Raw genomic sequence first — 7472 nt, forward strand, 5'->3', positions numbered from 1 at the left:
GGGTAATTGCTTGAACATGGTGTGTATGAAAGTTGGCATAATAGGAGCACCCAAGTCAGAAAAAGCATCATGAAGTAGGTAGCATTTGAAATCAGATTTAAAGGATAAAATGAATTCTTATAAAGCCCTTTGAAGCAGTTAAATCTTATTAAACCCAATTCAGATCCAAAGGCCACATATCAAAGTCAATTACACAACCAGGACTAATTCAATCCAGGAGCTCAAATCAACTGAGGCCAGCATCCTTTCTAACTGAGTGCCAACACCGGGAGACAGCAATCCGCCGGCTCTTCTACCCTTTGTCTCTCAGAGAATCCTCAAACCTTTGTTCCCACTGCTTTTGCCATTTTAAAAATGTCTTCTTAAATTTCTTATTTTAACCCAAACTACATATCTTCCTTAGAAACCTCCCTCTGAGCAGCTTCCTTGGTCTCCAGTAGATTCAGTCTGAAAACTATCTGATGGAAAATCACGTTTGACTGACCTTTCCTGTGTATGTAAGGGTTCTCAAAAAAGCAGGCAGCGATTGGAGATCAGAGAAGACTCAGAAGAAAAGTCTTAGGGGAGGTCATGGAAAGAAACAGAAGAGAAAGAGAGGTGAAGGAATGAGAATGAGGAAGAAAATTGGAGTAAATAAATAAATACTAAAGAAAAGAAAACTGGAGTAAAGGGAGCCCAAGTGTAAGGGCAGCAGGACTATGTGGAGAAGGGGCAGATAAACATCAGCACGCAGTATGTCAGTAGCCTCCTACATTCTGTTACTGTAACACTGTGTGTAATATGAACTTTTCTAGAACTCAAAACGGTATATATATTATCAAAAGTTTAGAAGATACAGAAATAGGTAAAGAGACAAATCTTATCACCATGCACAGTTACCTACCTTTTAAGATTGCCATGAATTTCCTTCCAGGCTTTTCCTCATGTGTATTTTTGTTGCAAAACTGAGGTCTATTACATACCCATTTTAATACATACGTGTATTAACTATCCAGTATGACAAGCAAATTTCCCTAGTCTGGTGGTGATCACATTCTCCTGGCGCAGGACAAGGAAAGGTGCCCAGTGGGAGACCAGGCAAAAACACGAGGTTATTCTCTGAGGAACGTGGTGGTGCGGTAGGCTAAATGGTGGGGAGCAAGAGAGGACAGCGCGCCTCCATAAAGATTTACAGCCTTGGAAACTGTGCCAACAGTTCTATTCTGTGCTGCAGGGTTGCCGTATGTCGGAATTCCTGGTTTGGGGTTTTTGTTTTAATATATGTCAGGTCATGTATGGACCAGGTGTGAAATATACACGGAATCTATAATCTTCCTAGAGCGGACATTTGAACAGCTGAATCGCCAGGGCTCAAGCTGCCTGAATTCTATTAGCCCATTGGTAAAATGTGGAGATGATGTCGGAGTTGTCATGCAGATTGAGATAGCCCAAGGAAGATTAGAGAGGCAGCCAGGGTTTTTCTAGTGACTGTTAGAGGTCAATTTGGGTTACATATTACCTTCTAATTTTTTCAATATGGGTTCACTCAGTGATATCCATTTAAAACGGTCCTTTGTGTCCCTCAGCCTATTAGGGGCTCCATGGGCCTGTCAATTAGCCTGGAGAAAGGGTAACAAAGTAACATCAACTTCTGAAAACTTCAGGATTTAGAGCAGGGCTATCTAACGGTGATACATTTTGCTTAAAACTTCAGGATCTAGAGCAGTGTTCCCTAATAGTGATTCATTATTGCTGGGTGCTGCCAAGTTGTGTCTACTCCGACAACCCTTTAGGACAGAGTCGAACCGCCTACAGTTCCCAAGGCTGTGAGTCTCACAGAAACAGCCTGTCACATTGATCTCAGAGCTAACTCCTGGTGGATTCGAACAACTGACCTTCGGTGAACAGTCACTCACTTAACCCGCTGTGCCTTCAGGGCTCCTCGATGGTGTAATGAGAGTTAATTTAAGTAATTTAAAATTTTCCTATAGGCAGATTTTAAAAGAAAAAAGAGATTAATTTATTAACTCAATCGATCTGAAATAATTTATATGTAGTCAGTATAACAATTATTGAGATCATTTGCATGTTTCTGTTTTTGTACCATCAAAATCTGTGTTCATTTCACACTAACGGGACATTTGAAGTGCCCAATGGCCACATGTGGCCAGTGGCAACTGCTTTGGGTAGTGCAAGTCTAGGGTCAAAAGCAGAAAGCTAAGGACCAATTACCCTGTGGGGTGCGTGGTCTTGAGCCTGGGGGTGATATTGACTTTCTTAAGGTCATGTTAATGGTTTAATGTGCACTTAATTCAATAGACAAAAAAAAAAAAAAGGCCGAGCAGTTACAAAACATTTTTAGTGAATATAGACTTGACTTAATTGAATATAGAAATAAAAATAAAACTAAATCAGGTTGAGGCAATTAAAACATTTCTGTTATACATGTCAGAAACTGAATTGTCTTAAAAGTTACCCTAACATTCATTTCTCTTCCACTAGCAAGCTCATAGTTTTTAACTAAATATATGTTTCATCTTAACTTGAACTTTAAAGTCAATCCCTTTAAATTCACTTTGAAATTAGGTTGTAAAACTGCATAAGCAAATCAGCCATTTCCCTCCCAGGCCAGGTTGATTCTTCTTCAGCCACTCTTTTAACTGGCTCCGGCTCTTTGTTGTCACAAACATAATGAGGGGATTGGATTAAATAATTACTATGATTTAACACCTAATATGTGAAACAATGTGTGTCAGGCATAGTGCTAAGTATGTTGCATTAATTATCTATTATCCTTGCCACAAGCTTTGGGAGTAAAGACCGTATTATCCTGGTTTTCTAGATTGGGATACTATGGTGTGGAGAGCAACTTGCCCAAGGCAGAAGAGGTCTGTAAAGTATGCTAAGGGACCCTAATCCATGGTGAGGGGCTCAAGTAAAACTTCCTGGAGGGACACTTGTAACTAAATCTTGAAGGATCAATTGGATTGAACTGGGAGGAGACTGGGCAGGGAGAGAAGGGAAAGGGAGGTCAAAAAGAAATGCAAGAAGCCTGGAAAGCTCCGTGTTGGTGGGCAGATACTTGCCGAGATAAAAGGTTCAGCCCAGGGCTGGGTCATGAAGAATTTGGAGTTTATCTAGAAGAAAAGAGTAGCCATTCAGTGACTTTGAACATGAGAGTGACAAGCTAAGATTTGTTTTTAGAAACAAGACTCACGGATACTTGGGCACTGTGGTAATTCAGGCAGGAAGTGAAGAGGCCTGAACTAATTAAGAGGAGCTTGTTGAAAAACATCCTTTCTGCTTCTCATTTATTCCCTCTTTCAAGGCTTCAGCAAGGTAAATGGGGAAGTGGAGGAAAGGACTCTTGCACAATGCTAAGCGTTCCTTCATTTCTTACTGAACAGATGATTCCCCGCCCCCCCCCCGTCCCCCAGTCCCCCAGTCCTTCCCCGTCCCCCCTTCCCCACCAGTGACCCTAGTTGAGAGGCACAAGGGCAGTTCTCTGAACTCTTTCTCCTGTTACAAAATTCCAAGATAGAACTTGGTCTCAGGGGATAATTATTCCTATTCTATACAAACTGGTTTGCAATTTTACTGTTCTCTTTCTTAAAGAAGTTCAGAAGATGTAACTAGCTGAGAAAATAGGAAGATTACTTTAAAATCTCTTCATTCTACCAAGAGAGTGTAGGGGATTTAATATTAATATAAACAAAGGTATCCGAGTTTTACACAATTTCTAAGCACTGGTTTTGAAATTCCTTCATTCAAACATTCATTTATATAATACATATTGATAGGTACTGTGTACAAGGAGAACCTCTGGTGATACAGAGGGCTCAGAATTAGGCTGCTAACTGCAAGTTTGGTAGTTCAAACCCACCAGCCACTCCTCAGGAGCGGATGCAGCTATCTGTTTCACTGAAAATGTAGTCTCAGAAAACCTATGGGGTAATTCGACCCTGTCTTGGAGGGTCAGCTATGAGTTCCATTGATACATGATAGCAGGTTTATGTATACGACTCTGTGTAAGGTGTTGGGATGATAAGTCAAAAGCTGTAGAATTGAAAGAAGAGAGGAGTGCCCGCAGGTGACACGGAAGAAAAGGTTGAAATTTCAAAGTTGATGTTAATTGATGGATAAGATTTGAACATACAGAGATTTGAAGAAGAGTTTTTTAAGCCCCCAGGGCAAGGCTCTGACGAATGTTATTGAGAATTCCTTGTTTAAAAAATGAAGGTTCTCGGTTGTGCTTATTTTTACCTATTTGTTCTCAGATTTCATTTCCTGCTCTCCCCCTGCTCTGTTCTGTCTTTCAGGAGACTGGCATTTGCAAATGACACTTCTCTGGCTCCCTTAACAATTTCCTGGTGGTTTGATGTGGCCAGTGCAAGAAAAGGTGGCAGACGAGGCACCATGGGGAGGTATTTCTCTTTGTCACTCTGTGCTCCAGACCGGGGCCCCAGTTAGCAGTAGCATCTTCTGCAAGTGGGCAGCTGCTCCCTCAGTGATCCCAGCTTCTGCTGGGCAGTCTTGGCTACCGGGCTGGTGTGTTTATTACCTATTATCATATAATAAATTACCTCAAAATGCCATAGCTGAAAGCAACCAACATTTTTATTACTTTACCTTGTTTCTGAGATTCAATAATTCAAAATTGATATGGTAGGGTGGTTCTGGCTCAGAGTCTCTCATGAGGTTGCCATCAAGATGTTGGCTGGCGCTGTAGTTATGTCAAGGTTGGACAAGGGCTGAAGAATTCTCTTCCAAGTTCATTCGTATGGTTGCTGGCACAACATAGCTCCTAGTTGGCTGCTGACCAGAGCCTTCAATTTTCTACCAGGTGGGACTCTTTTTAGGCTACCACATGGCATCTTCCACAACAGGGAACAATCCAAGAGATAGATAGATAGATAGATAGATAGATAGATAGATAGATAGATAGGTATAGATAGAAAGATAGATGAAAGCCACAACCTATTCATAAATTAACTCAGAAGTAAGACAGTATTTCTGCCATCTGCCATTGGTCACACAGGCCTACTGTGGTACAGAATAGGAAGGGCAAGATAAGGACATAATTATAAGAAGGCAAGGATAATTAAAGGCCATCTTGGAAGCTGGCTAGCAGTCTCCACCCTCTGGGTCCTAACTATAACATGTTCCTCCTACATGCAAAATAAGCTTGCCTCCTCCCAAAGTTTCATCTAATTATAGCATCATCTTGAACCCTGAGTTTCATTATCTAATTCAGGTGCCGATTCGCTTATAGCTACTTGGGTAGGTAGTCCCTTAAGGATAGCTTCTTGAGTACAATTCGTCTAGGCCTAAGAAGCGAAAGAGGATGGATTAGAATCAGGGTTTAGCTTGGTGAAACAATGAGTGTATAAAGGGAAGCAGTAGAAATATGGTTAAAAGCAGCTAAGAAAAAAAGGTTGCAAATATAAAGCAAAGGATTTGTTTGGGCTTGATCCTATAAGGTTTGAGAAGTTATTGACATATCCTATAGGTGAAAAGTTAGAATCGTCAGGCAGGTTATTTAACCATAGTAACATGCTTATTTTTATATGCACTATGTTTAGTGCAATGAACAAAATAGACAACAGAAAATTACATTGTAAACTTTTCTTTTGGGAGGGGTGAAGTATTCCAGGTTGTCTGGCTTACGTTTTCAATATGGTAGAAAATAACTCAAAGAAATGGAAAAAATCCCAATATATGGGAAGGCTCTCGAGCGAAAGAAATATTTCCAACATACTCCTTTAAAAAACAGCTTTGTCAAAGGAGTTAACAAAAGATAGAGAGATTTTTTTATTTTTTAAGAATTGTGATAAGAAAGGAAGATGGAATGTACTGCAAGGAAATTATGAATGAGAATAGATAACCCACTTGAATAGCAATATTTAAATAGTTGGGTGTGTATGAGTTATTTATTTCTGCAAAACAAATTACCCCCAAACTGTGGCTCAAACCCTATGAGATTTCTCTCTCACAGTTGGGTGGTGGGACGGTTCTGGCTCAGGTTTCTCCTAGTGGGTCAGTCTGATGATAGCTATGACTACAATTCTCGGAAGACTTAGGCCAACAGGTCCTCTCCCAAGGTGCTTCACTCACATGCTCGGCAAGTTGGGGTTGGCAGTTGGCAGGAAGCCTCTGTTTCTCTCGGTGTGGGTCTATCTTCAGGGTTATTTTCTCCTTCATGGCGTCTGGCTTTCCCTAGAGCAAGGGATCCACAGGATCAGGGTAGCAGTTGCGATACCTTTCATGATCTAGCCTCAGAGGTCTCACATTGTCACTTGTACAGTAGTCTGCTGTCAGACAAATTGTTCCTGGTTCAATGTGATAGGGGTGTGATAGGTGGGGAGGACCACTCTTGGTTATCTTGGAGATTGGTACCAAATATGTTTTGGTTTTTTTTTAACCTTTGTAGATTCCTTTGCTAAGAGACACCCTCAACACAGCTACTCTCAAAACAGATGCACTCTGGGTAACTAAATCCAGTGTACTGTATTGACAATGTCATACGATCTGGTCAGATTGTAGAGACAAGAATTTCAGTGCAATTTCAGCCAGGCTTGGGGTGTAAAAAATATTATTTCTTATTGTGATTTGTGTGTGTGTATGTTTTAATGTAAAGTATATAGAATTTTCTATAACAAAAAATTAAGCAAATAGGAATCTCTCAAGATAAAAACTGACCCAAAGACTGAAAATACATCAATGGAAAATAGTATGTGATCTTAGTTTTTCCATTTCTCCCCTCATTGTAAGCAAATTCATCTATTTTATATGGGACAGGGATGTATGTGTAAAATTCAACATGTTTTCATTTTAAATGCTTCTTTTAGTAAAAAACAAACTGTCAAAAAAAACTAGCAACATGAAAACTACATAAATAATCAATACCTTTTTTTCTCTCCTTCAAAAGCCCAACTGCATTCATTCAAAATTGTCAATGTCGGACTGAGAGACATAGGAGGAATAAGGGTTCCCTGAGGGGAAGGGAAGTGAGAGGAGCAGGAAGGAAGTGAGCGAGAGGGGATTGATAGCGTCGATGATTATGTAGCCCCACCGGTGGGCTTGAACAACAGAACTGTATGGGAAGGGAAGGGATATATTGGAATGAGCAAGACGTGTCAAAATATTATTTAATCGTAGGATAAAATTCACTGCCATCAAGTTCATCCCTACGCATAAAGGCCCTAGAGGACAGGGAAGACTATCACTAGACAGCAGTACAGGGTCTTGCCGAGTAGCCAGTGGTTCCATCTGCCGATTTTGCAGCTGGCGGCCCAAAGTGTGGCCATGTGCCACTGAAACTACACAACCCGAGAGATGCCACATTTCAATTAGCCAAAGAAACTGTCTTCTTCTCACAGGAACACCCTCAGCCTTTAGATCGTTTTTCTCAATGAGATGCTTCTAAAGTCAAACTACTGGAGTTTCCTCCCGTGCTTATGTGAACCAGAAGTAAGGAATGAAAAGCATAAACT

This window comes from Tenrec ecaudatus, chromosome 10 (genome assembly GCF_050624435.1).
Source record: "Tenrec ecaudatus isolate mTenEca1 chromosome 10, mTenEca1.hap1, whole genome shotgun sequence".
Classification (NCBI taxonomy): Eukaryota; Metazoa; Chordata; class Mammalia; order Afrosoricida; family Tenrecidae; genus Tenrec; species Tenrec ecaudatus.